The sequence below is a fragment of the Chelonia mydas genome, chromosome 9, assembly GCF_015237465.2.
Source record: "Chelonia mydas isolate rCheMyd1 chromosome 9, rCheMyd1.pri.v2, whole genome shotgun sequence".
Lineage (NCBI taxonomy): Eukaryota > Metazoa > Chordata > Testudines > Cheloniidae > Chelonia > Chelonia mydas.
This window is the reverse complement of record NC_057855.1, coordinates 96,844,542-96,869,727: the sequence shown is the minus strand read 5'-3', so window position 1 is coordinate 96,869,727 and position 25,186 is coordinate 96,844,542. Positions and strand designations below refer to the sequence as shown.

At 45.0% G+C, this 25,186-nt stretch overlaps 2 long non-coding RNA genes across 4 annotated transcripts; one reads left to right on the top strand and one right to left on the bottom strand.

Annotated features, from left to right (window-relative positions):
- Positions 1-1,860: 1,860 nt before the first annotated feature.
- Positions 1,861-10,155, bottom strand: LOC114018572. Of its 2 annotated transcripts, none has more exons than XR_006283918.1 (4): positions 10,103-10,155; positions 5,354-7,435; positions 4,557-4,639; positions 1,861-3,658 (listed from the first exon to the last, which is right to left on the bottom strand). It is a non-coding gene; the product is annotated as an uncharacterized LOC114018572 (long non-coding RNA). The 2 variants fall into 2 exon arrangements; XR_005226857.2 differs by lacking the exons at positions 1,861-3,658; positions 10,103-10,155 and adding an exon at positions 7,896-9,269 and having other exon boundaries at positions 4,078-4,639; positions 5,354-5,503; positions 7,285-7,435.
- A 162-nt stretch (positions 10,156-10,317) lies between these two features.
- Positions 10,318-24,485, top strand: LOC114018573. Of its 2 annotated transcripts, none has more exons than XR_003563869.3 (3): positions 10,318-10,736; positions 11,159-11,282; positions 18,179-18,234. It is a non-coding gene; the product is annotated as an uncharacterized LOC114018573 (long non-coding RNA). The 2 variants fall into 2 exon arrangements; XR_006283917.1 differs by lacking the exon at positions 18,179-18,234 and adding an exon at positions 18,724-24,485 and having other exon boundaries at positions 10,427-10,736.
- The last annotated feature ends 701 nt before the right edge of the window (positions 24,486-25,186 follow it).

Here is a 25,186-nt window from a genome sequence, read left to right as displayed (position 1 = left end):
GAGCCAGCGCCAGCAGCTGGCCCTTGCCAGCGGGACCCTCGTCCTGTGCTCGTGCAGCTGGCCCACGGCCTACCCAGCCAATGCTCTTTGGGTCCTTATTCTACTGCACCAGTGTCACCTGGAGCCCATTCGGAATCTGGGGGCTGCTGTTAATAAACCAAATTAAGATACCCGCTGTTCAGACAGTGACGTGAACGTATGGGCTAGATTAGGGTGCAAAGAGCTCTGCAAACAGATCTCTCCCTACCCATCCTTCAAATGCCTCTGGCTTCCCTCTCCGGCACCACTAGCCCATTAAATAATTACACAGCTCAAGAACAATTTTTCCCACCTTCATATTATTTTGTTCTTAAGTCAGATCTACAGACCAGGAAACCTCTTAATACCCCTCTTAAAAACCTGATCATACAGCATCTCTCCAAATTTAACAGTGCGATAACGTTGTTTTGTTGCCCTAGGCACGACCATCCAGCCTCACTAAAGCAGCAATGCAATACTGGAGAGCAGCTAGGCAATCCTAAACTCCAGTATTTACGTGCTGCTAGAGCACTGCTGACATGCTTCCACTGTAAAGAGGTCTCTTGACTTCCAGAACCCCTTTTTTACAATCCCTGATGGTTGTCATAGTACCTACAATTTATTTGTCTTAAACAGAGGAAAGAATGTTGAACAAAACAGGAAGCAGGATTACTTCAGGCAACATGCAACTGGTGTAAGTCAACTGAAGACAACATTAAAGATGACTTAGCTTCATCTTAATACACTATTACGGATATTGGAAGGTAATGAAATATTGAACAATCCCATGGCCTGTGATCGGGGCAACAGGTTAGAATAACGCAAATCCCTGGACCCATTTTAGGCAAATTCACCAAAGGCATAAAACCAATACTCTACCTTTGCAGGCTGGAAAGAAAGCGTACATGTAAAAGCAGTACAAAAATGTATCTAAACATACCTGTTCAACTGATCTAAGAGATACATGAGAATGTGGTAGCTTCCACGGCTGACACCCAGAAGCTCCCTTTCTTGTCTATCCTTGAGGTAATGAGGCAGCCCAGAATGGTCTGTATCTCCTTGTCCCTACAAACCATGATGTGCTGCTACATCTCCTCAAAGCCCAACAATGTTGAAATTCCAAATGGTATTTTGACTATTTTTAAACATGATACAAAGGTACTGAAGAGCACAATACAATCCAATGAAGACATTTGTAACATTCGCTTATTACAAAACGTTAAACGTTCTTCAATTCTGTTCTACCAGAAAGTCTGCAACTAAAAAAGAGAGCAAGTAGTTATACAAGTGTATCGTGACTGCAATCATTTTTTAAAAAACAAAAATAAAAAAACCTACTTCGTTTGCCCAATGCACAGTAGACTTGTTGCAGGTAACTACATTTTCAGACCAGCCAGGTCTCCTGCTCCCGCTCCATACTACCTTTCCGGCCTTTTTAAATAGGCTATTGGGAAATCTCAAGAGTCTACAGCAGGGGTGGCCAACCTGAGCCTGAGAAGGAGCCAGAATTTACCAATGTACATTGCCAAAGAGCCACAGTATTATGTCAAAAGAAAAGGAGTACTTGTGGCACCTTAGAGACTAACCAGTTTATTTGAGCATGAGCTTTCATAATAAGCTCAAATAAACTGGTTAGTCTCTAAGGTGCCACAAGTACTCCTTTTCTTTTTACGAATACAGACTAACACGGCTGTTACTCTGAAACCAGTATTATGTCAGCAGCCCCCCCATCAGCTCCCACACCCCTGCGCCTCCCCTTCCCTCCCCACACCTCCCGATCAGCTGTTTCGTGGCATGCAGGAGGTGAGGGGGAGGAGCGAGGGCATGGCAGGCTGAGGGGAGGGGGCGGGAAGGGGTGGAGTGGGGTCAGGGCCTGGGGCAGAGCCGGGGGTTGAGCAGTGAGAACCCCCCGGCACATTGGAAAGTTGGCGCCTGTAGCTCCAGCCCCGGAGTCAGTGCCTAGACAACGAACCGGATATTAGCTTCTGAAGGGCCGCATGTGGCTCCGGAGCCACAGGTTGGCCACCCCGGGTCTACAGCTTTTTTTGTGCGCACGCTGCATATACTGGGCTCAGGAGCTCTTACAAGCAGTGACAGCTGTGTAAGGAATAGTTATAGTGTTAGAGCAGTGGTTCTCAAACTTTTGTACTGGTGATCCCTTTCACATAGCAAGCCTCTGAGTGCAACCCCCCCTTTATAAATTAAAAACACTTAATATATTTAACACCATTAGAAATGCTGGATACAAAGTAGTGTATGGCGTGGAGGTGGACAGCTCATGACCCCTCCATGTAATAACCTTGCAACCCCCTGAGGGGTCCCTCGCTAGAGAAGCCCTGTGCTAAAGTATTTGTTTGCCATTTCCCTGAAGTATTTCAATTTAGATGATCCAGATTCCTCAGATTCACTTTCAGGGCATAATCTGAAGCAAATATTTCTCTTTTTCTATTTGTTTTTAGGGTTCATGCTGCTCAGATTTCCCCTTTCAAATTTGAATGAAATCAGCGATGAGAAATGATCACAGCTGCCTTGAAATTTTTCAGAGCATTCCCTGCCTATGCAGATAGGGAACACCACACTTTTGGAAGAGGCAAGGAGGGAGAAGAGAAGGAGTGCAAGTAGGTCTTTTTGTGGGGTCCCTGACTTCACAGTGTGGCACCTTAAGATGTAATTACAAGTTAGCCTAAGCACCAGTACAGATGGCCTGACTTTTCTTTGCATTTCTTTTTGACATTTTCACAGTTATGTGATAAATAAGTTAGGAGCAGTACTAACAGGTATATGTTCGTACAACTCATCTTCTTAGGGCTTGTCATCATGAAGAAAACAGGAACTGTGTTAGACATATGGCATTGAGATGTCTCCCACCAATGGCTATCACCTGTGCTAAGCACTCTGAATACATTTTTGGGGTCCATGTTATCCCTCCCCTTTTTAAACAGAACTTTAAAATGGGAATTCTAATGGTTTGTGCTGAATTTATGAAAATTTACACTACTGCTTTTTTGCTAGCAGACCTATTTTGCTTTCTCGCTTTAATACTGGCATTGTCGGCCAAACAACTCAAAGGGTGAATGCTATTAACCCTTTTTTGTACTGTTTCTCTAACAATATCTTGCTTGACCGTACCTGCTTAGTCTGTTTGAGAGAAGAAATAAAATAATACCCAAAAGGGTAAGTGGTTTAGTTTAATAAGCAAAAATAAATAAGCCCTCGGTTCTAGAACTCCATTTTGATTCTAGATTGAGATTCAAGTTATAGAATGATGATCTCAAGGGATTGGGTGTGCAGAACTCTCAAAATCCTTAAAATAAATCAGATTCTAAACCAAGAGGGCAAATAGATCCTGCCTTTTAAAAAGACGGGTGACATTTCCAAGCCACTGCCAATCTATTACCACCAAACTCTTACTTGGAGAAAAGAGGAAGTCAGTTTTCAGAATGTAAATAGGGTTATTTGGGAGAGGAACACAAGGCCAGTAGAGATGTACAACATAATATAGATATGAGAAAATATTCTTACCAATGCAAGCCATCAGAACAGTTCTCTCAAAGGGTATAACGCTGTTAATCATCTCATGCAGTATAATTAGGTTTTTTGTTTTGTGGTTTAAATAGCCAGTTTTGTACTTTGCATAAGTCTGTAAAGTATATATGTACTTTGCATAAGTAAAGACTGTAAATTAAGAGCATCTTCCCTGAGGAAGCTTTGGCGAAGGACTCTCTCTTGCTGTTAATTTCAGTTCACTTCAGTAGGAATTCCATATATCCAGCACCTCCAGGCTAGACCCTAAGGCGGGGTGGGCAAACTTTTTGGCCCAAGAGCCACATTCGGATATAGGAATTGTATGGCAGGCCATGAATGCTCATAAAATTGGGGCTGGGGTGTGGGAGGGGGCTCTGGGTTGGTGAGGAAGGTGGGTGGGAGGGGGAGTGCTCCGGCTGGGGTGCAGGCTCTGGGGTGGGGCTAAGGATGAGGGGTTTGGGGTGCAGGAGGTTGCTCCAGGCTGGGATCAAGGGGTTCGGAGGGCGGGGGGAAGGAGATCAGGGCTGGGGCAGGGGGTTGGGGTGCAGGCTCACAGGTGCAGGCTCTGGCCGGTGCTTACCTCAAGCAGCTCCCGGAAGCAGCAGCATGTCCCCACTCTGGCTCCCACGCGGAGGCGCGGCCAAGCAGCTCTGCTGGGCGCTGCCTCTGCAGCTCCCATTGGCTGCGGTTCCTGGCCAATGGGAGCTGCGGGGGCAGCGCTTGGGGCAGAGACAGCGTGTGAAGTGGAGCCCCCTGGCTGCCCCTGTGCACAGGAGCCAGAGGGGGGACATGCTGTTGCTTCCAGGAGCCGCACAGAGCACCCCCCAACCCTGCTCCCCGGCTGGGGTGCTGGAATGGGGAAAGCCCCAGACTCCACTCCCCAGTGGGAGCTCAAGGGCCGGATTAAAATGGCTGGCAGGCCAGATGTGGCCCACGGGCCGTAGTTTGCCCATCCCTGCCCTAAGGGTACTTGAAAAGTTATTGGCTATACTAGGTTCACTTTTCCAACTCACCTTGACTGAACGCAATGATGCATCAGTTTGTTCTGAAAATATGACTCTCTTGGGACACAATTTAACTTCTTTTTCAATATGAACTAGAAAACAACAAAGTAGAGTTTATAAAGTGTTCCAACAGACTGTACCTTAGACAGGTGATACACATTATAGTGCACTGACTAATCAAACAGCAATCACATTTTTTGCCAGTTAGGCCTAAAGACAAAGACTATTAAAGGCTTCAATGTGTGCTCATCCTATTAACTGGCGGGGGGGAGGGGTGTGTGTGGAGGAGGGAGCAGGGGGACTCATGCTTTCATTCCAAAATACACTAATACCAAGATAAGTATTTAAACAGTGCTGCAGCACATCTATCCCTTCTCTCATCATTGTACTATAATTTATATAATACCAGGATCACTGAAGACTGGTTGCCTGGATTTTGCTTATTACGAATTATACACAATCCACGCATAATGGAATTAGGTACAGTAATATTAGGAAGGTTGTATGCAATGAATTCTCTATGTAGAATTCATATTGGAAGAAATGGCAGTTATGAGGGTGAGTTGGGCTCTATAACCTAATGCATAATAAAAATACCACACAAAAATATGATGAAAAAGGAAGTGTCACCACTTCATACATTTGCTTCATACACAACAGCAATAGAAGCAGATTTGTTGGACAGACCAGAAGAAAAGAAAAACCCTTATTTATGTTGATTTTAAAGATCTACTACCATTAAACAAGAACATTAAATACAGTTATCTCCTCTGCAATGAAGGAGATCAGAAATTGATGCTAGGTACCTCATGCCTTCATCTGGCAGCAGTCTCATCTTCCTGACTGAGGGAGGGAGAGGAGAAATAGAGTGAACACCACAGTGCTCTCTCGCAACACCCTTCAAGCAACGCAGAAGAACATTTATTGTCTCTTTAGTTTCATGCAGTCCTCCTCAGCTGTGCAAGTAAGACAGGGAAAAAGCTCGTTCACGTATCTAACGTTTTTTGAGCACTTCACAAAATATTAAGACTCACAACCTTCCATTACATTTATTTTACAGACCGAAACTGAGGCTTAGCAGTTAAGTCACTTGCTACTGTATTTTCTACCAGCAAGCAGGAGACCCCAATGGGTATAATTTAAACTCCAGAAAATACTGAGGCGGAAATTTCGGCAGGTCAGATACAGCAGATTTATGGCAGTGATGTATATAAGCGCAAGACTAGATGACCTCCTGAGGTCCCTTCCAACCCTGATATTCTATGATTGATTAATTAATATTTCTGGATAACTGGGCACTTTGGATATGCAGAAGTGCACTGTAATGCTGTCCCTAGGATAATACCTATACAGTGGCTTCTTGCCAAAGTACAATGGGATGTTATATGAAAATTCTCTCTCAAAACAAGAAGGCACCTCTTAAAAATCAAAACTGATGAAAGAAAACAGGGGGTATCTTATAAAAAAAGAAAAGGACTGAAAGGTATAAGTATTAGGACCAAGGGTGAGACAGATGGATGGACGGACGGACACCCACCCCACTTTGTTAACTTGCTTAGTCTACATTTCAGTGCTAGGCAAAACCAAAACCAAGAAAACACTGTTTCCTATATACTCAAAATAAAAAAGATCAGCTATTAAATGGCTATTTAGGAGACATCTGACACAGCAGAAACACTAAAATATTGCCATGCACCGGGGAGGGGGGGGGGGAGGAAGGGGGGCGCGGGGAGGAAGGGAATCAGACAAAGCATTTACTTTCTAAAAAATATTTAGAACTAGTCATCCTCATTGCAATCTGAAAATAGATAACCAACAAATAATACACCACTCATTTTGACTATGGTGATGAAACAAACCTGAAGTGGTAAGTCCCACCCACTTAAATAGTTCATAGCTGACTGTGCTCGTACGTCAGTCATTTTCATCTGTTTTAATTTGAACAATGGAATTTAAACAGTGTAAGGTATTAATATTCACAAATGTGTTTAATAGGCAGAAACATAGCCTATGTTTTATTGACAACCGCCACATTTTTTCACTATTAAATTTCCTAAACGGTTCAACTTGCAGACTGCCAAGATTGAGCTGAAGATGTGTAAAGAGAAATTACTATCTATTAAATTAACAGCTCACTGTATTAATAGATGTATCATACTGAAGTTGTTTTCCTTTGCACAGACATCTCAAGTGAAACTAATCTGCGCGCAAAGTGTCATGCACAATCATTACTAAGCACTCTTTACTGGGTAGCAAAGTACCCATATAAAAGTGAACAAAATAAAATAATTTAAAATTTTTTATATATATAAAACTGGGTGAAGATAAAATATTAATCTTTCCAGTGCACTTGTATTGAAAGTACTAATCTATCCTTTCACCACCACAAATTAACTTCTACTATTTCTCTTAAAATAAAGAGCATTATATGAACATAAATACATTTGAGCGGCAACCTAAGCTTTGGCATATTCTACCTTTAAAAGTTACATGATTAAGTACTTAACTTCTCTTTTAAGGTAGTATTGAGAATGGAACAGAAAATTGGATACTAAACTGTTACAATAAAGTGCATAATCATTTGATTAAAAAAATATTAAAGCTTCTAGTTTTACAAAATTAAGAGCTTGATCCTGCAAACTCTGACATGACTAGTCTCATTTATTTAAATGAGTCTATTCATGTGAGAAAGGACTACTTGTGCTTGCAAGGCCTGTAAGATCAGATCCTAACTTACTGTACTTCAGAACATCAGTAAAATTCCCAGGATCCAGTTTTTCCTCAAAACTGCAGAATTGAAGAACAGTACGGTGCTTTTTGGTTCCATTTTTTTCACCATCATCTCATCCAGTTTTAAATAATATGGTAAGGATCTGGAACCTGTACTCCTAAAATATTTATTTGTTAAGAACAGAAAGAAAAACTATGGTTTTTTTTTTTTTTTTTGGTCAGATGAATATTCATTCAAAGCATAATGAGCATGCAGTAAATATATTCATATTTGGATCAGGTTCCTTAAAGCCCACCTAAAGCTTCCCTCCTATATTCTGTAAGCATTTACTGTATTTGCAGTTCACTGTTTTACTAGGTTTCTATAAAAATGGGCTCTTTTGGGTTACTAAATATTCATAAAGATGGTGAGCAATGGAATTCTTTTGATTTCTTCAGATTATGCTGAAGGTAGACAGATGTTGGCACACCTACGTATGTATATGTAACAGTGCATTTAAAAAATATAGATTTTGCACATTTATTGTTCTAGCTTTGGAAAATTATTTTCCTAAAAATATGTACAAATTATACACATTGCTCTCCTCACTGGAAACAGACAGAAAGACAGTAACTCACCTAACCAAAACATAATTTAGAGGTTCACAAGCTTGCCAGGATATTCATATTTCCTGTATGAAACAGGTCAGTAAAAACTGTTAAATACTTAGGGATTTTTTTGTTCACCCCCCTTCTTTCAATTATTTGGCACTTTGGACAGTCTTAATATTCTTCTTAATAAAACAAGAAGCATATACTTGAAAAAAATGGATAATAATCTACTACTTTATATACATTCATGTATTTATATTTTTATGAGAATTTAGTATCTTTCATCAACTTTTCCACACTAATAAATTGTTTAAAATAATGTTAATTCTGGAATTTTTAGTAAGTTTAATGTGTAACAAACAATGCAATACTTTAAAAAAATTATTCTGATACCAAATTAGATGTGAAATATAAATTAAACATTTAAATTACCCTAGACAGCTCAACAAACAAAAATATTACATACAATAATATTTTGAAACTAAATGTCAGTACAGTAGAAATTAAATAGCTACTCGTTGGAAGTTATTAGAAAATTAAATTTTTCAAAACAGAATTTGGGGAGGGAGTAGGAGTCTTAGATCTAGAAATTAAAGTGTCCCTTTTCACATTTCCAGCCTGTCAAAACAAAAGTTAACAGAATCACAGGGTTTATCCCACAAAATATAATAGCTTTAAAATACTATAAAACTCAGTTTTAAGCACTTTAAAAGCTTTCACACGCAGAACAGTACAATTTAAATTAGATTTTAATCCTGAATCCACTCACTTAATTACAAAATACTTTGGTATTGTTGACAAGCCAATAAAAAAATTGCTGACGTTCCCCCTCAATAAAACAAGAAGCATATACTTGAAAAAATGGACCGGGGGGGGGAGGGGGGAACGGCATTAGAATGTATATGACCAGTAACATGTATACAAACACGTTACAGGTCTAGTCTCCTAAAACGTTTAGTTTAACAATGTTTCCGCATAAACTCGTTCCGAAAACAAAAGTCGAATTGAAACTGCCCTGGGTTGAACGTGTCCACACGCGGCCAAATTACACTCCCAATCTCTTTTGCAATTTTCCAACTGCTTGGATCGAATTAATTCATCCCGTTTTTTAACCCGTCCCCTCCCGGCGGCCTGCAACTTTGTAACGGTCTGTAACCTAGACCCTCCCCCACCCCTCGCTTGGGGGGAGGCCGCACGTGCCCCCCCGGGAAGGCAGGTTACAAAGTGTCTCCTGTCACTTCTCAACTGCGTCATTAGCTGATACAATAGCGAGGGCATCGATCGCAGGCCGAGAGTCAACAACTGGGGCCGGGGCGTTGGGCAAGCTGTGCTGGGTGTGAGCGGGCAGTGTGCAGGGGGGGAGCCCGGGGCTGGAGGCGCTGGGTGTGAGCGGGGCAGTGTGCAAGGGGGGAGCCCGGGGCTGGAGGCGCTGGGTGTGAGCGGGGCAGTGTGCAAGGGGGGAGCCCGGGGCCGGGGGCGCTGGGTGTGAGCGGGGCAGTGTGCAAGGGGGGGAGCCCGGGGCTGGAGGCGAGCGGGGCAGTGTGCAAGGGGGGGAGCCCGGGGCAGGAGGCGCTGGGTGTGAGCGGGGCAGTGTGCAAGGGGGGGAGCCCGGGGCTGGAGGCGCTGGGTGTGAGCGGGGCAGTGTGCAAGGGGGGGAGCCCGGGGCTGGGTGTGAGCGGGGCAGTGTGCAGGGGGGGAGCCCGGGGCTGGAGGCGAGGAGAGCAGTGTGCAAGGGGGGCGAGCCCGGGGCTGCAGGCGCTGGGTGTGAGCGGGGCAGTGTGCAAGGGGGAGTTGCACTTTAACCCTTTGCCACCATTGGGGCTTTTGCACGACAGGCACCTAATTTTCGTTAAAAAGGATTTTTGCCCCCCCCCCGCCGCATCACCGGCTGCGAAGCTGCCCCCTCGAAGAACTTGTTTACTCCCCACGCCCGGTGAGCGCTCTCCTGCCCCCCCACCTCCCGCGGCGCTGGACCCCTGCCACCCAAACATGCCCCCCCCGGCCCCGTTCCTCCGGCTGAGGAGGGGGGGCGCTGCATTTGGGGGCTTTTTGCAAATTGAAAGTTTTTTGGTTTCTTTCCTTCCCCTAGAAAGTTTTTAACCCGCTCGCCGCCGGCCTGCGGGGGGTCGCTGCCTGCCTGCCCCCCCCACCCGCTCCCGGGGCTCCCCTCCCCGAAACCCCCTTCCCAGCCCGGCCGGGCCGGCGGCTCCCCGCACCCCCCCCTCCCTCCTCACCTCCGAGTCCACTCGAAAATGGCGCCGAAACCGAAAAAACTTCGCAAATTTCATTGTAGGCGTTTGCAAGGGCTGCTGGGAGAGGGGCTGGGGGGGGCAGGCGCCGCCCCCGCCTCGGCTCGGCTCGGCCCGGCACCGCCCGCGCAGCGCTGCGCTGCGCCCGGGCCGGGGGATGCGCGCGGGACTGGACGGGCCGGGCAAGGGAGGAAGGGAAGGGGGATGTGGGCGCTGGGGGGGAGGGAGCCAGGCTGGGGGCTGGCCTGGGGGGTGATGGTGCTGGGGGAGGCTGGGCTGGGCACTGGGGGGGGAGGGTGATGGTCTTGGGGTCAAGCCACACTGAGTATTAGGGGAGAAGAAGGCTGTCCAATTGGGGCAGGGGGCCTGGCCCTGGGGGAGCAGGCTGTGCCCTGGTGGGAGGGGAAAGGGTGGCCCTCCTGTGCCCTGGGTCTAAGGCTAGAAGGGCCCATTGTCTCTAGCCTGACCTGCTGCATGACACCAGTCATAGGACTTCCCTGTGTGAATTAATTCCTGCTTCCAGTCCAATAGCTGTGGCTCAACTATAGCAGACCTTCTGGAAAACCGTCCAGTCTGGATTTAAAAATGTCCAGCGATGGAGAATTCACCACAGCCCTCGGTAAGTTGTTCCAGTGGTTAGGTACCCTCATTGTTAAAAGTTTGCACCTTATTTCCTGTCTGAATTTGGTTAACTTCAACTCCCCGCCATTGGATGGTGTTAGAACTTTGCTAGTCTGAAGAGCCTTCTATCATCCCATTTCTCTTCCTCACACAGGCACTTATAGACTGATCGTGTAGCCCCTTAACTTTCTCTTTGGTAAAGTAAACAGGTCGAGCTCCTTGAATCTATCACAGAAAGGCCTGTTTTCCAATCCCTTAATCGTTTTAGTCTCTGAACGGACACCAATTTATCAACATCCTTCTTGAACTGTGATCAGCAGAGCTGGACATGGGATTCCAGTAGTGGTCACACCAGTGCCAAATACAGAGTTAATATAACCTTTCTACTCCTACTCAGTGTTCTCTGTTTGTGCATCCAAGGATCACGTCATCCCTTTTGGTCACAGCGTTGCGCTGGAAGCACACGTTCAACTGATTATCCGTCACGATGACCCCTCAAGTCTTTTTCACAGTCACTGCTTCCCAGAGCTGGGTCCCCCATCCTGTAAGTATGGCCTGAATGCTTCGCACACCCTTACAGTTAGCTGTATTGAAACACATATTGTTTGCCTGCGCTCAGCTTGCCAAGCGATCCAGAGCGATCTGTATCTCTGCCCTTTGTGTCATTTGCAGACATCATCTGTAATGATTTTGGTTTCTTCTGGGTCATTGATGAAGATGTTAAATAGTGTAGGGCCAAGAACCGATCCCTGTAGGAGCTATTAAAAACGCATCCACTCGATGATTACACATGTAAAAGATTACACATTTTAAGATCTATCAGTTAGCTAGGTTATTAACATGTGATGTTAATTTTGTATTGTTCTAATTTATTAATCAAGAAGTTATGTGGTGCCTGACAGTAGTCTAAGTATATTACCTAAACTCTATTACCTTTATCAGTCTTGGAATCTCATCAAAAAATTATATCAAGTTAATTTGATAGGACCTGTTTTCCGTAAAACCATGTTGATTGGCATTACATTACCCTCTTTTAAGTCTCTATTTTGCCTAGGATAGATCTCAGGCTGACAGGCCTATAATTACCCAGGTCATCCCATTTAAATATTGCTTTGATCCAGTCCTATGGAGCTCCTCAGTGTTCCAAAACTTTTTGGAAATCAAAATGTATGGGCCAGGGAGCTCCTCGGCCAGCTCCTTTAAATCTCTTGGATACAAGTTATTTGGACTTACTAATTTAAAAATGTTCAACTTTAGTAGCTGCTGCTAACATCATTCTGAGTTACTGTTGCAGTGGAAAGTATTTAATCTTTTTGCGGGTAGGGGAATGATGCCCCAGGGGAGGCAGGAATATGTGATGGGGGGAGGTAAGGCTGTGAATTGGGAGGGATGGAGCCCCAGGGGAGGCAGGGCTGTGCGATGGGGGGCAATGACCTGGGGAGGAGGCGGGGGGGGTTGTGCCCTTCGGGAGGGGTAATGTGGGGGAGCGGGGCTGTGCGCTGGGCTGTGTGCTGGCGTGGACAATGTGTGGTGGGGAGCGGAGCTGTGCCCTGGGTGGGGGGAGGGTTGCCCTGAAGTAGCTGCAGCCAGTATGAGCCAGGCCAAGCCTCCAGGTGGGTGGATCGGTCAGAGCCAGAGACTGCCAACCTGGCCCTGTGCCACTCAGTGCTGGGGCTGGGGTGCTGGGTGTGGGGCAGAGGTGTACTGGACACCCCGGAGAGCTGGCAGGAGATGTTGTTCAGTGCTTCCCCCCAGAGAGCTGGGGGGGCTTGCACTAGGGGGAGCTGGAGGAATTGTGGACTTGGGGCATGCTTTACCCTGGAAAGCTGGGGGTGTACAGTGGGGGGGGAGCATCACACCCTCAGAGCTGGGGTGTGTGCATTGAGGTTATAACTGGGGGGAGCTGTGCATTGGGGGGTGCTGCCTCCTGGAGAGTTTGGGGGATGCATTGGCAGGAGCTGTACCCTGAATGGAGGGAAAGGTGTTTGCTGAGATGCACCTTGGCTTTCATCCCTACTGTGCCTGGCGCAAGGCATTCTCACCAGGGAACGGTGCCTGGACTGGGCTGCTTCTCGAGCTGGATGCTTTATTCCTTTAATCTCCTTTGAAAAGCCCACCATGGGTGTGCAAACCTTATTCCCAAGCTGGGGCCCAGCAAGGGCGGACTGGGCATTTAGTAACAGGGAAGCACTGGTGAGAAGTGCGAGCCTTGCGGACCATGCCTACAGGACAGGGCTAGAGCCTATGGGGCAGCAATGGCAATGTCCCCCATGCCTTAGCCATGATAAGAGAGTACCTAGGCCCCTCAGTCAGCCAACAAGGGGGCGGAGGCCCAGTGAGGTTGGTAACATTTACCTTATCCAGTAGGAAGCAAACTGACATCACGGGCTCATTTCACCTAATGTGCTGTCCAACAGCCACTGGACCGTCTTGAAGCCAGTGGGGGCAAAAAAAAAAAAAAAAACTGGCTTCAAGACTGAGCTTGATAAGTTTTTGGAGGGGATGGTATGATGAGACTGTCACAATGGCATGTAGCCGATGTGTGACTGCTTTCAGCAAATATCCCAATCGGTCGGTGATGGGAGGCTAGATAGGGTGGGCTCTGAGTTACTACAGAGAATTCTTTCCCAGGTGCCTGGCTGGTGGGTCTTGCCCACATGCTCAGGGTCTAATTGATGGCCATATTTGGGGTCAGGAAGGAATTTTGTCCCGGGTCAGATGGACAAAGACTCTGGGGTTTTTTCACCTTCTTCTGCAGCATGGGGCACAGTTCGCTTACAAGTTTAAACTAGAGTAAATGGTGAAATCTCTGTAACTTGAAGTCTTTAAATCATGGTTTGAGGACTTCAGTAACTCAGCCAGAGGTTAGGGGTCAGGAGTGGGTGTCTGAGGTTCTGTGGCCTGCAATGTGCAGGAGGTCAGACTAGATGATCATGCTGGTCTCTTCTGACCTTAAAGTCTATGAGCTTGTTACTGTGAACTTTGGCTATATTCACATCAGCTCCCTAGAGATGAAAACACCATATCCCACCATTACTAACCACCAGAGCTGTCCAGTTCCCCTGGTACATTTTAAAAGGATGGCACATCAAGCATTTTTGTTTCAGAACGACACCTTGGATGGTGGTATTCTGAGTGGGTGAGGGGATAGTAGAAATAAATTTTCTGTATATTCCATAAACAAAACCCAACCTTAATTCCTTTTACGTGTAGTCTCAGTGTGGCATATACCTACTGTAAACTTTGAAGAGCAAGAAAATGCCAAGTTATATGACACCTCTTAACCAGAGCTACAGGTGCACCGAACATGCTCTGCTGGCAGTACCAGACTGCATAGCTTCACAAGGAATTCCCTTCCACCTCCAGCAGACGATCAAGCACTCTTCACACAACACACTGATCTCACTTGCATGATGGCAGAACCTTAATGACAACCTCAGCAACATTAGCAAATACTTAGCACTGACATATGTGCACCATAGGTTAAAGTTTGGGCTGTGCCATGTGATCCTGACAGGAGCAAGCGGTAGTAATTAAAGTTTTTATCTGATACTGTGAAGGAGGTAAATGTGTTTGGGTGTAGTGTTTCTCTGTTTCTTGGCGGCAAATGGAAGTTCTTTATAAAGAAGTGGAGTCCGTCACTGGAGTCCATGAAAACTGCTGTGTGGGAGTTGGGGTATCCCATAACTTGGCATTTATTGAATTTTTTTCAGGGTTTGTGTTGTGGCAGAAGGATTTTATGGTTCATTCTAAATGACAATTTTATTTATGGGGTTTCCTGGGATTTTAGTATGGCAAGTGTACAAGGAGTCGTCGACTCCAAGACCAGAAGGAAACACTGTAATCATCTAGTCTGACCTCCTGTATAGCAGAGGCCAGAGAACTTCCTCAAAATAATTCCTAGAGCAGCTCTTTTAGAAAAAACATCGAATCTTGATTTAAAAATTGCCAGTGATGGAAAATCTACTACGACCATTGGTAAATTGTTTCCCTTACTATTAAAGAATGTATGCCTTATTTCTAGTCGGAATTTGTCTAGCTTCAGGTCCCAGCAATTGGATTGTGTTGTACCTTTCTCTGCTAGATTGAAGAGGCCATTCTTAAATTTTTGTTCTCCATGTGAGTCCTCATAAATTGTAATCAAGTCACCCCTTAGCCTTCTCTTTTTCAAGCTCAATGGATTGATCTCCTTGAGTCGAGGATATGGAGCTCCCCAAACTTCAAGGGATATGGTGAAAACCAGGATGTTTGAGGTGGCGGAGGAAACTGTGGTGGCTAATTGGGAAATGGAATTGGTGGGTCTATCTCTGCTCTTTCTCCCTGCAATGGTGTCTACATTCCTAGTTTAAGGGGAAGAGGCTGTCAAGCACCATATCTGCTTCCCTGGGTCAGCCACAGCTTCTCACAGCCCAGAAGCCTCAGTGAATAAACAAATAGCTGCACACCAAAAAATTACATGAAACTAATGTAAAGATTGCAGTGTTTGAAAACTCAGAAGTTATTATATTAAAATAAAGTTAAGGTTGGCTGTGTAGCCTTAACTCTGCCCACTTGTGTGTCTGCTTTACAGCACAGCCAGTTTTGATATGATCGTATGCTGTTTTCCCCCCACAGGACCTTTGCCTTACTAAGTGCACAGGGATGAATGGTGCTTAGTGAATGAGACAGCCATTCAATATTGATTTGTTTTATTCTTGTCATTCAGTGTGTGGTCCTGTGCTTCATTTACAGACCAAACCCTGCCCCGAATAAGGGTTTTATTTCATCAGCATTGTACCTGAGTGCCTCCTAGCCGTCCTTCCCCCTAACTGTGAGCTCAGGAAATATTATTGTCCTCACTTTGCAAATGGGCCGCAGAGGCACAGAGAGACTTTCCCAAGGTCATGTAGCAAGTCTGTGGCAGAGCCAGGAATTGCAGCCAGCTCCATACCTCGACACATGCACACTCCGGGCTGGGGGCCTGATCCAAAGCTGACTGAAGTCAAAGGGAGTCTTGAGAGTGGGAGTGAAAGAGTAACAATGAAGGCAGGGTGTCAAGAACTGGGAGATAAGTACCATCTGGGAGGGACAGAATGTCAGTTTCTGGGAGACCTAGTGGGCAGAGGGAGATTGAAGGAGGCAGAGAGAAACCTGGAGACTTTGGAGGATCAAGTAAAAGGTGAGGTATTTGGGTGGGTGATTTTTGAGGAGGGATGACTGGGCTTTGGGGACTGAAGGAGGAGAGATCTAGGGGAGACTGTGGAATTTGAGGGGAAGGGAGCCTAATGAATAGAGAGGCTAGGGGGGAATTTATGTTTCTGGGAGCCTCATGGTAAAGAAGATGTCTCCAAATGGTTAATGTTTTTCAAAGGGGGTTGTTACATACAGACTGGGAAAGCCTGAAAGAGCTTCTAATCTAGTGGTTAGAGCAGTTCTCCTGGGTTCTCAAGCACTGGGCTTTGCCACTGGCTTCTCATGTGACCTTGGGCACATCACTTAATCTCTCTGAAGCCTTTTCCCCATATGCCATGGGAAGAATGTAGACAGGGCTGCATTGAGGCATTTATTAATTATATGTACACAATACTTTTCACTTTTATAGTGCCTTTCATCTGAGGATCCCAAAGCACTTTACAGACATTGGGGCCTATTCTGTGAGGCCCCGTTAAGTGGGAGGAAGAATGGGGCTTGTAGTTAGAACAAAGGATGGGAAGTCAGAAATCCTGGATTCTACTTGCAGCTCTGCCACAGACTTCCTGTGTGAGCTACTGAAATCTTTCTGTTGACTTCAGTGAGACTTCACAGGATCCCCTAAGCTCTCTGCTGCAGTTTTTACTGATGTGAAATGGGAATTATACCAACCTGCCACCCAACTGAGCGGTGAAACTAAACATATTACATTTTGCAAAGTGCTTTCAAATCCTCTGCTAGACAACATCATATAAGGGCAAAGCATTTTTTTTTTGCAACTACAAAAACTGATAACAGCAGTGAAAATGGAAAAAGTCTCCCTGCTAAATGGTATTACAGTTCTGTGCTTTTTCTACTCAAGATCTGGTAACAGGCGGACCTCTGCCGCTTTTTGTTTAGAAGTCTTTTTTTCCTCTTGAAAGAAATGCAATCACTACCAAGAATTCAGGTGGGACTACTTCTTTAAACCAATGTTTTTCTTATTGGGTGTGTACTATTATTTTCTTAATTATTTCTGGATTTCTGCCTGTTACACCCAGAATTTTCTGATACAAACTTTTTTGTTAAGTTAATAGCAAGAATTATCCCTTTAAAAAAGAGTCTATACATCCCATAAGCTAAAACATGATACATTTTGTCAACAATTACACCTCTTCATTGAGGCATCTTATACTCTTTTTTTGTTTTTAAATTACTATAGTTTACTACTACTTGTCTTCACTAACGAACAACCCTTTGGTGTCAGTGTAAAATAATTGGTGATTTTTAGCTTCAGAATCCCCGATCTCATCACTGGCATTTATTGGGGGAGAGGGTCTCAACAGAAATGTGCAGGGACTGAATGAGCAGGGAGATTAAACTACATTGGCAGGGAAGCTGTCCTGGAATTGTCTGTACTGTACCCATTCAGTGGAAGAATAGAGGATTTCAGTTTATAGGGTTGTCAATCCAGCACCCTTTGCAAGTACTAACATTTGTTAAAACACACTCACAGACCCATTGGGACATCAAATATAAATGTCAGCATTACATATGTAATGGTATCGTGGGAGGCTCCTGGACATGTGGTCAGCTGGGTGCGCCATCTATATTGAGGGCTAAAAAGCAGCAGTGAGAGCCCTGAAAGGCACTGGTTTAACATCAGCAAAAGAGTTTGCCAAGCTTGAATCGTGTCACCGTGTTATGATTTTGCTTTGTAAAGGGAGAATACTCCTGGGGAGAAAGGACTCGGCACATGGTATTCACAGAGAGACTGCAGGATGAATACTGTTAGCAGAAGAAAGAGGGAAATGTCTGAACCGATATTTTTCAAGTGGATGCTCTATGAGTGTTGACCTAAAGCAAAGAGAATAGCTACAGATTGCTCAAGCTGAAAAAAATCCAAAATACCAAGGAAAAATATTAACCTCTCCCCTGGCCCATCGCCCCAAGTACACCTGTTTGGGCTTTGATTTGTTTCTCTGGGATGGACTGGTTTGACTGTTCTATGGATGGTGAGAAAGCTGAATTGCTTCTCCTATCCTTGTGGGAAGACTGTTGGCACCTCGCAGTTTCTCATTCGGTTAAAGTTGAAAATGTAGCACAAGACTTGATGGTTTTTCCTACCCTGGAGAATACAAATCGACCCAGGCTATTGCTTAGTTCCCCGCATTCAGCAACCCTCCCTTTACAAACACTGTCTGCAACTCAAACGACACTTCCATGAGTGACAGGGTTGTTCCAGTCTTTTGTCCTTCCTTTCAATGTAGCTTGCTCCATCTCTCTTAACAGCTGGCACCTGGAACACGCTGAAACCAGAGCCTTCTGCCAACTGGGCATTTAAAGAGGAAAAAATTCAGGCAATACATGACTGTATGGGAACCATTCTGGTGTCGGTTCCACAGGTGTAAAGAACCGTAGAGGTGCAGGCGGCGGCGATCTGGCCCATCAGGTGCTAGAGGAACAGGGGCTGTAAGCTCTTTAGTTCTTTTTGTTCTGTTTGTATAGCACCTAGTACAATGAGGGTGTGGTTCATGATTGTGGTCCTGGGCATTCTGTAATAAATGATAGGTCTAAAATATAGTTTCAAACACACTTTTTGCATGCCCGCTGGGCATGGCAGTTTAACTGAAGCCTAGGTCTTGAATAAAATAATCTTTATTTATGTATAACATAATATTGTGATATCCATCTGCCATCTTTATAAATGTAACTGTGGTTATCCAATAAATGTCGTGGCATTAGTTTATAGTTTAGAAGTGACCAGCCTGTATGAAATTTTGTATGCCAGACTAATTTCTGAAGTAACGGTATAACTTTTCTTGTGTGTTTGTTAGGTGGCTACATTGGCAGCACTACCAATTTCTGGAACTCCTGATCTCAAGCAGCGCTAAGTTGAAGTGCTGCTGTCTCCTGGAAAAGTGTATGAAACTTTCCTTTTTTAAGGGATTATTTTATTTCGCCAGTGTGTCAATGTGTCAGCCCAGAGTGGGTGTATGTTTTCTATCAGCAGGTGGGAAAAGGACAATGCAAAACTCTTTGTGACTTTATTTCACCTGTGAAGGTTGCTGAGGATGGAACAGGTGATAATGGAGGGACCAGTGACCATGAAGACAAATATCACTTCTGCCGGGTAGCTGGGTGGATTTTTGAAATAGGCAGTCTGCTAGTACAGCACAGCTATCCTGCCCTCTAATGACAATATCTCTCTGTGAGGAGGGGAATTCTTGTGTCCGCTCTCTGGCCTCTCAGTTCCTGACTTTTACCCAGGATGCTGTGACTAGTTCAGTCCCTTGGATGCTTTTATTCAGTTTTTGAGCTCTTAATTAAAAGGTGGGCCCAATGAACACATTCCCAAACTAGATCCCAGCATTGTGCATGAAAAACTGGATCTTTGCTTCTTGAGAGTTCATCCTTATTCCTGCTCCTTATTCCTTGTCTGAAGTGATGACCCTTTGCTGGCTGTGACATCAGAATTGATGGCTGGAGAAATGATTGATTTCACAGGCTAAGGATTATGACCTGAAATGGTGGGAGAGGAAAAGTGGCTGAGCAGATGCCTGAAGGAGGCAGGGAGGATGGATGGCTTTGCCAATAAAGGTAGAAGGAGCAAACTTGTGAATATATAGCTCTCTTTGCATAAGCAAAATTTCCAGTCTTCAACAGGAGCTTTGCCTGAGTAAGTGCAGAGAAGCTGAAAGTTTTGCAGCTGAAATGTTTTTCAGGTTTGCCATATCAATTGGTTGTTTGGTTTTGCTTGGGTTTTTTTTCAATGCAGCAATTCTTGGTTCCCAGGATGTAGAGGGGAGGTGGGTTGTTTTGTTTGCATTACCCCCACATAGACCAGTAAAATTGTGCCCATCCTGGACACCCAGCTTTTTGTTGCCTCTTATATGGTAGCTAGCTCTTGGCCTTGCATTTCAATTCCTTATAGCCTGATCCAAGTATTGTTTTCATGTTCCATTTCTTTGCAGGCCTCCTTCAAAGTTATAGTCCTCTGACTGGTGACTTTTTGCACCTGACTCAACATTTTACAGTATTTCACTTTTGTACATTGTGTAGAGGTCTCAGCCTTTGGGTTTCATGCATTGTTATTACTTGTAAAGGTCTTGTTTGTTAATCTGAGTGCAGAAGCTGGGTGTGGTCGCAGTGCAGACCTTTTTTGGCCACATCCGCTTCCCTCTCAAGGCTCAATGAATTCTGGACAGGGATTTCATTACCCAGCTGCACAATCTGCCAACACAACCTTGTCATTGCAATTTGTCACACATATTTTATATGTATTCTGTATTTCACTGAAGTCGCATTCCCCAGGCAATTCATATACAGGCTACTTGTTTGGTACGTAGATCAACTTCCGATGTGACCTTGACCAACACTGTGTTCTCACCTACAGTTGTGCCACATGTTGGTGGAGGTTGGCTGCCTGTCTTTACCCTAGAAGTGGTTGCATTTCAGTGTCCCTACCCTGAGATGTGCTTTGAGTTCTACATGTAAAATAGAAACGGGCTTGAGCCAAGAATAGAGACCTAACTAGAGCTGGTCAGATTTTTTGCTGTAAAAGGTCTGTTTGTTTTAATGGAAGATAGCTATTTTACTGAAAAAAAATCCAGGTGAAATGTCCATTTTTTAATTAATCGGGGGTAAATAATTAATTTTTTTGGCCATACGCACAAAAAAACCGTGGTCGATTTGGGGGGGGCGACCCACAAATTTGGTTTTACTGAAATTTTCTGCCTGACTGGCTGAAACTTGTGGTTGCGTAAAACTGAATTTTTGGAGGAGTTTTGATTTAAAAAAACACACACAAGTAATTCATAGAAACTGTTTTCATTTTCTTCAAACATTTTCAGAGGGTGGAGGGAAAGAGAGGGAAACCCCCATTTCCTAACTAGTGTTAGACTCAGCCCCTTTAGAAGTTTGCATACAATCCTGGGCCTCTCTGGAGTCCCTGATCTGAACAACTTTTGAAATCTGTGTGAGTTTGGATCTGCCAGTGTACATGTTAACATCATGTTCATCCCATTAGTATCTGTCTGCCTGGCTCCAGCTATCAAGTTTTCACTTTAGGTTCATCTCTCATATAATACTGACATAGGGAAACATTTAGTAAAATTGAGAGTTCACCATGAAAATTACCCTCGTTTAGTACCCAGAGGCTTAGTAGATTCCAGATCATCAACCAAGGCAGAGTCAGGGATCATGCTTTCACCTGCTGTGCTCAGTTCTAATGTGGTGGGTACTTCCCCATGGAAGCCTTTCTTTGTATTGAGGAGCAGTCTGAGAGAAGGAAACTATTGTACCATTCGTATGGACTGCATCACTGTCTCCTTTTACCCATCCGTGGAGTAAAAGGACCAAGTTTTCTAAGAGGTAACAGGAGCTAAGATTTAGTGAGCATTCAGGGGGCAGGCGTTGAATGTGATGGCACCTGTGCATGTCTCATTTGCTTCCCAGTGAGGCCAGATAAAAGGTGAGGAATCTGCCACTGGCTCATGCTCCCACTGAAACTGGTGGCAAAACATGCCCATTGGCTTTAAGGCCCAGTTCCCAACGTACTAGAGCATTCAATCGGCACAGAGGCAGTGACAGGCCCTCTTTCGTGCGTGAAGGGGGGCAGAGCAGGGAAGTCAGCAAAGGAGTGGGACAGAAGAAGAGAGCAAAGCCAGGGAAGGAAGGGGGAAAGAACGTGCAGAGGAGGAAACGGGGAAAGGGAACTGGCACTGCGGAGGGAGTGGGGTTGGAAAGGAAAGGAAATGGGTGGGGAGATGAGGCAGATGAAGAACTGCAAAGAAGAAGGGGGAGCTGCAAGAAAGGGGAGAGAGGGAGAAGGCAGGGACCAAACTCAACACAAAGAAGAAATGTAAGAATTTAATAGAGAACAGATCCTGCAAAAATGCAGAGCAGAGAGCAAGATGGCCATGGGCTAGGATGACTATGGGGATGCTGACGGGGCCGAGAGGAAGGGGGGGCGGGGCGCACGGTTATGGGCAGGTGGAGATCTGTCACAAGTGGAGGGACTTTAACCTCCAAATAGCTGGGAATCACATCCTGTGAGCTTAAACTGAGTCTGTGGAGGAGAGTGTTGCAGCATCTAGTGGGAGGGAGGAGAAAGGAGGAAGTGCTACTGAGTGAGCTGAGATATGAAAGTACCTCTGAGGTTTAGAGCCAGTTTGAGACAGGGGACAGTGGCAGGATACAAAAAACAGAGCGGAGGGGGAGGGGAAGAAGGCTCACGCTTCAAGGTCACAGAGAAAAGGGCTAGAGCATTTTATACTTTGTTTTCTTTGCAGCACAAAGCAGAAGTCAGCCTGCAGTTCTCCTCAGGGTAAACAGCAGCACAATCTCCCTGAGCATGGAAATCTGTTCTGGCTTTTGTCCTAATGCAAACAGTCCTCACCTAATACTTGAGTTCATTTGTTTTTGTCTCAGGTAAATACAGAATGTCCAGTTATTCAGTGCTTCCAAAGGAGAAGATAGTTCATGGAATAACAAGGCATAAGTCAGTACTTTGGTGAGGTGAGCACAAGAGTGCAGTGTGGCTGGAGGTCAGTTTTACTTTGTTGGAATAAATCAGCTGCTGCTACTGAAAGCAAATAGGGAACTGATTAAGAGCCAAATTTTGCTGTTCTAATTTGGTCAATGCTCCCTCCCCCCCCAGCTGATTGGTCGCGTAGTGGTACCCAACACTTTTGAGTTGGATTTCCCTTCCCGCTCTCCCAATTTCTGACAAATATACAGGATCTGGCCAAATTCCAGAAGCTATTTTTAAAAATAATCTCTCAATAGATAGCATGTGATGTGTGGGGGCTGGGGGGGAGCAATTCAAACTGAACAACTTTCACCGTTTTGCTGGATGTTTGTTCTTTTGACCGAACAAATCCACAACAAGCAAGTCAAACATTCCACTCTGTAAGGAGTCTGAGCATCAGGGAAACAGAATTACTCATGAATATGATTTTTGCCCAGCAGTTAATGTGGAGGGGAACAAGCTGCGTGTGTGTGAACTGAAATGTTCTATTTCTGCGTGAACTGGATTCCTTTTACAAACCTAAACCCCCAAAGCTGACAGCAAGCAAGGAAAATTACACTCAAGAGCACAGTGTGCACAGGAAGGAGCCAGAAATATGGTGGCCTCTAGGGGCCACTCTCCTGGATCAGGACCCCACTGCTCTAGATGTTGAACAGACACAGAAAGAGAAAGACAGTCCCTGCCCCAAAGAGTTTACAGTCAAAGTGGAAGATGAGAGACCACAAGTGAATACGACAAACAGGGGAGCACAAGGAAACAGACACTGCTGGTCAGCATGATAAGCAGCCATCCCAGCCCACCAGCTTCCTGAGCCCTGTAGGCATTGTGACAGCTGGAGTTAGGAGGAGGTCAGGGGACAGTCTGTGTTATGCTCTGTCTGAATTGACCAAGTAGTGCCCTAAACAATGGGCTCAATCTTATGCCATTGAGGCCACGGGGTGTCAGCGCTGTGCAGCAGTGGGGGCAGGATGGGACCTCTCCTGAGCTTATTGGGTGGGACTGCAGTAGAGAGGAGAATGGCTGCATGTTTCAGTGTGAAGCTGCTCACTTCCTTAACAGTTAAAAGGAAAATTACTGCATGGGAAGAGTTCTTAGCACAGCAGTTTTAAGAACCAACCAGTTTCCTATTTGAGGCCAAACTGTAAGTCATACGGAGAAGGCATCCACCTCCTGCGATAGTTACCAGTCCCTTCCTGTAGCCTCATCTTAGGTGAGATCACCCCTCTGCAGTGAGCCTCTTGTGCATGATGGGCCATATCCTCACCTGGTGTAAATTAGCGTGGCTCCACCGTCTTCAGCAGAGCTATGTAGATTTGCAGCAGCCGCACAAAGGAGCTGCAGTGTGCCAGTTCCGCAGAGTTGGGGGGTAGCAGCTGGCCTCTCTTCTTGCCAAATCATTCATAAAAGGCCTAGCAAGAATTCTGCAAGGGAGTTTTTTATCCTGGTACTATCCCTTTAAACAACACAGAAACATGGTTAAAACAACAGTAGAGAAGTGTAAAAAGAAATATACACAGAAACCTCACGTTCTCTCCCCTTGAGGCTCCAGCCCAGACAAATCTAATCACTTCAAAAACTCAGGCATATGTCTTTGGCAAAGCTGAAACAAGGACAGGCCAGCAGAATGACTGTGGATTAAAGTCTAGAAACTGGAGGCCACTTTCAGCCTTACTTTTGAGAGACAGCTGGACAGAATGAAGAGATTCTCTAATACACTAGTCCTGCTATTCTAATTGTGAAGCTGCTATGACTTATTGCACTCAAAATGTACATTATTTATGCAGTATGTGATAACTTGATCTACCCTTATAATTTTTGCAGTGTCAATTCAGTCTTGTATATTTCTCCAAAGCCTGTAGTTTTAAAACATTTGTGTGTGCGTGTGTGTTTTGCTACCACAACTTACAAGTTGTAGTTAATATGGGAGCCTGTCAGAAATACAGTACGATGAGCATGTGTATTTAAATATTCTCTACTGGCAAAGCAAAATACCATTATAGTATGATGTTTAATAAGGTATTGTTGATAAGACAGAAATATCTGCAATACAAATCAACATGTATGTTAGACCTTTGCAAACGTCCATATTATGCTGATGTAGAAAAGTAGCTACATATTTTCACTTAATATTTCTTCTAGCACATTCCTGGCCCAGCCCAAAGGTTCTTACTAGAGACCATGCAATATTAGACTATGTTATACAACAGGGCACAAGTTGTGCATTTCATGACAGTTCCCCCATGGGAGGCTCTGAGGCAGCATGGTGAGAGGAGCCTTAGATAGATAAACAATGGCTGAGTTTGCTGCACTCTTTGCAGGTAAGAAGTAGGCTCCAGGCCTTGTACCTGGAAGAGCCATTAGTTCACGTGGGATTCATAATGTGGTGGGATGACTGAGCAGCAATTAAGCAGCAAGGATCAGCAGGAGCAAATCTCTGTTAGCATAAATCAACATGAGTTGCCCTAACGAAAGGATTCCCAAACCGAGGTGGGCTCGGCCCCTGGCTGTGGGGCACTGAGATGTTCTCTATAGCGCATCTGCACAAGAGGAGGGCAAGGTGAAGCTGGAGTGCTGAGGACTAGGTCCTGTCCTTGCTCACTTTCACCCTGATGAGTTCAACTCAGTTTCTGCCAAAGATGCCCCTGGTTTTCTGGGTTCGCTGAGCTGCACCCCTTTGAGAAGGGCAGTATACTGTCTGCTCTCCTTCCAGCTGTGCTGCTTGGTTTGTGGAATGCCAGCCAGAGCAACGGCTGCCTCTTCCCACCCCT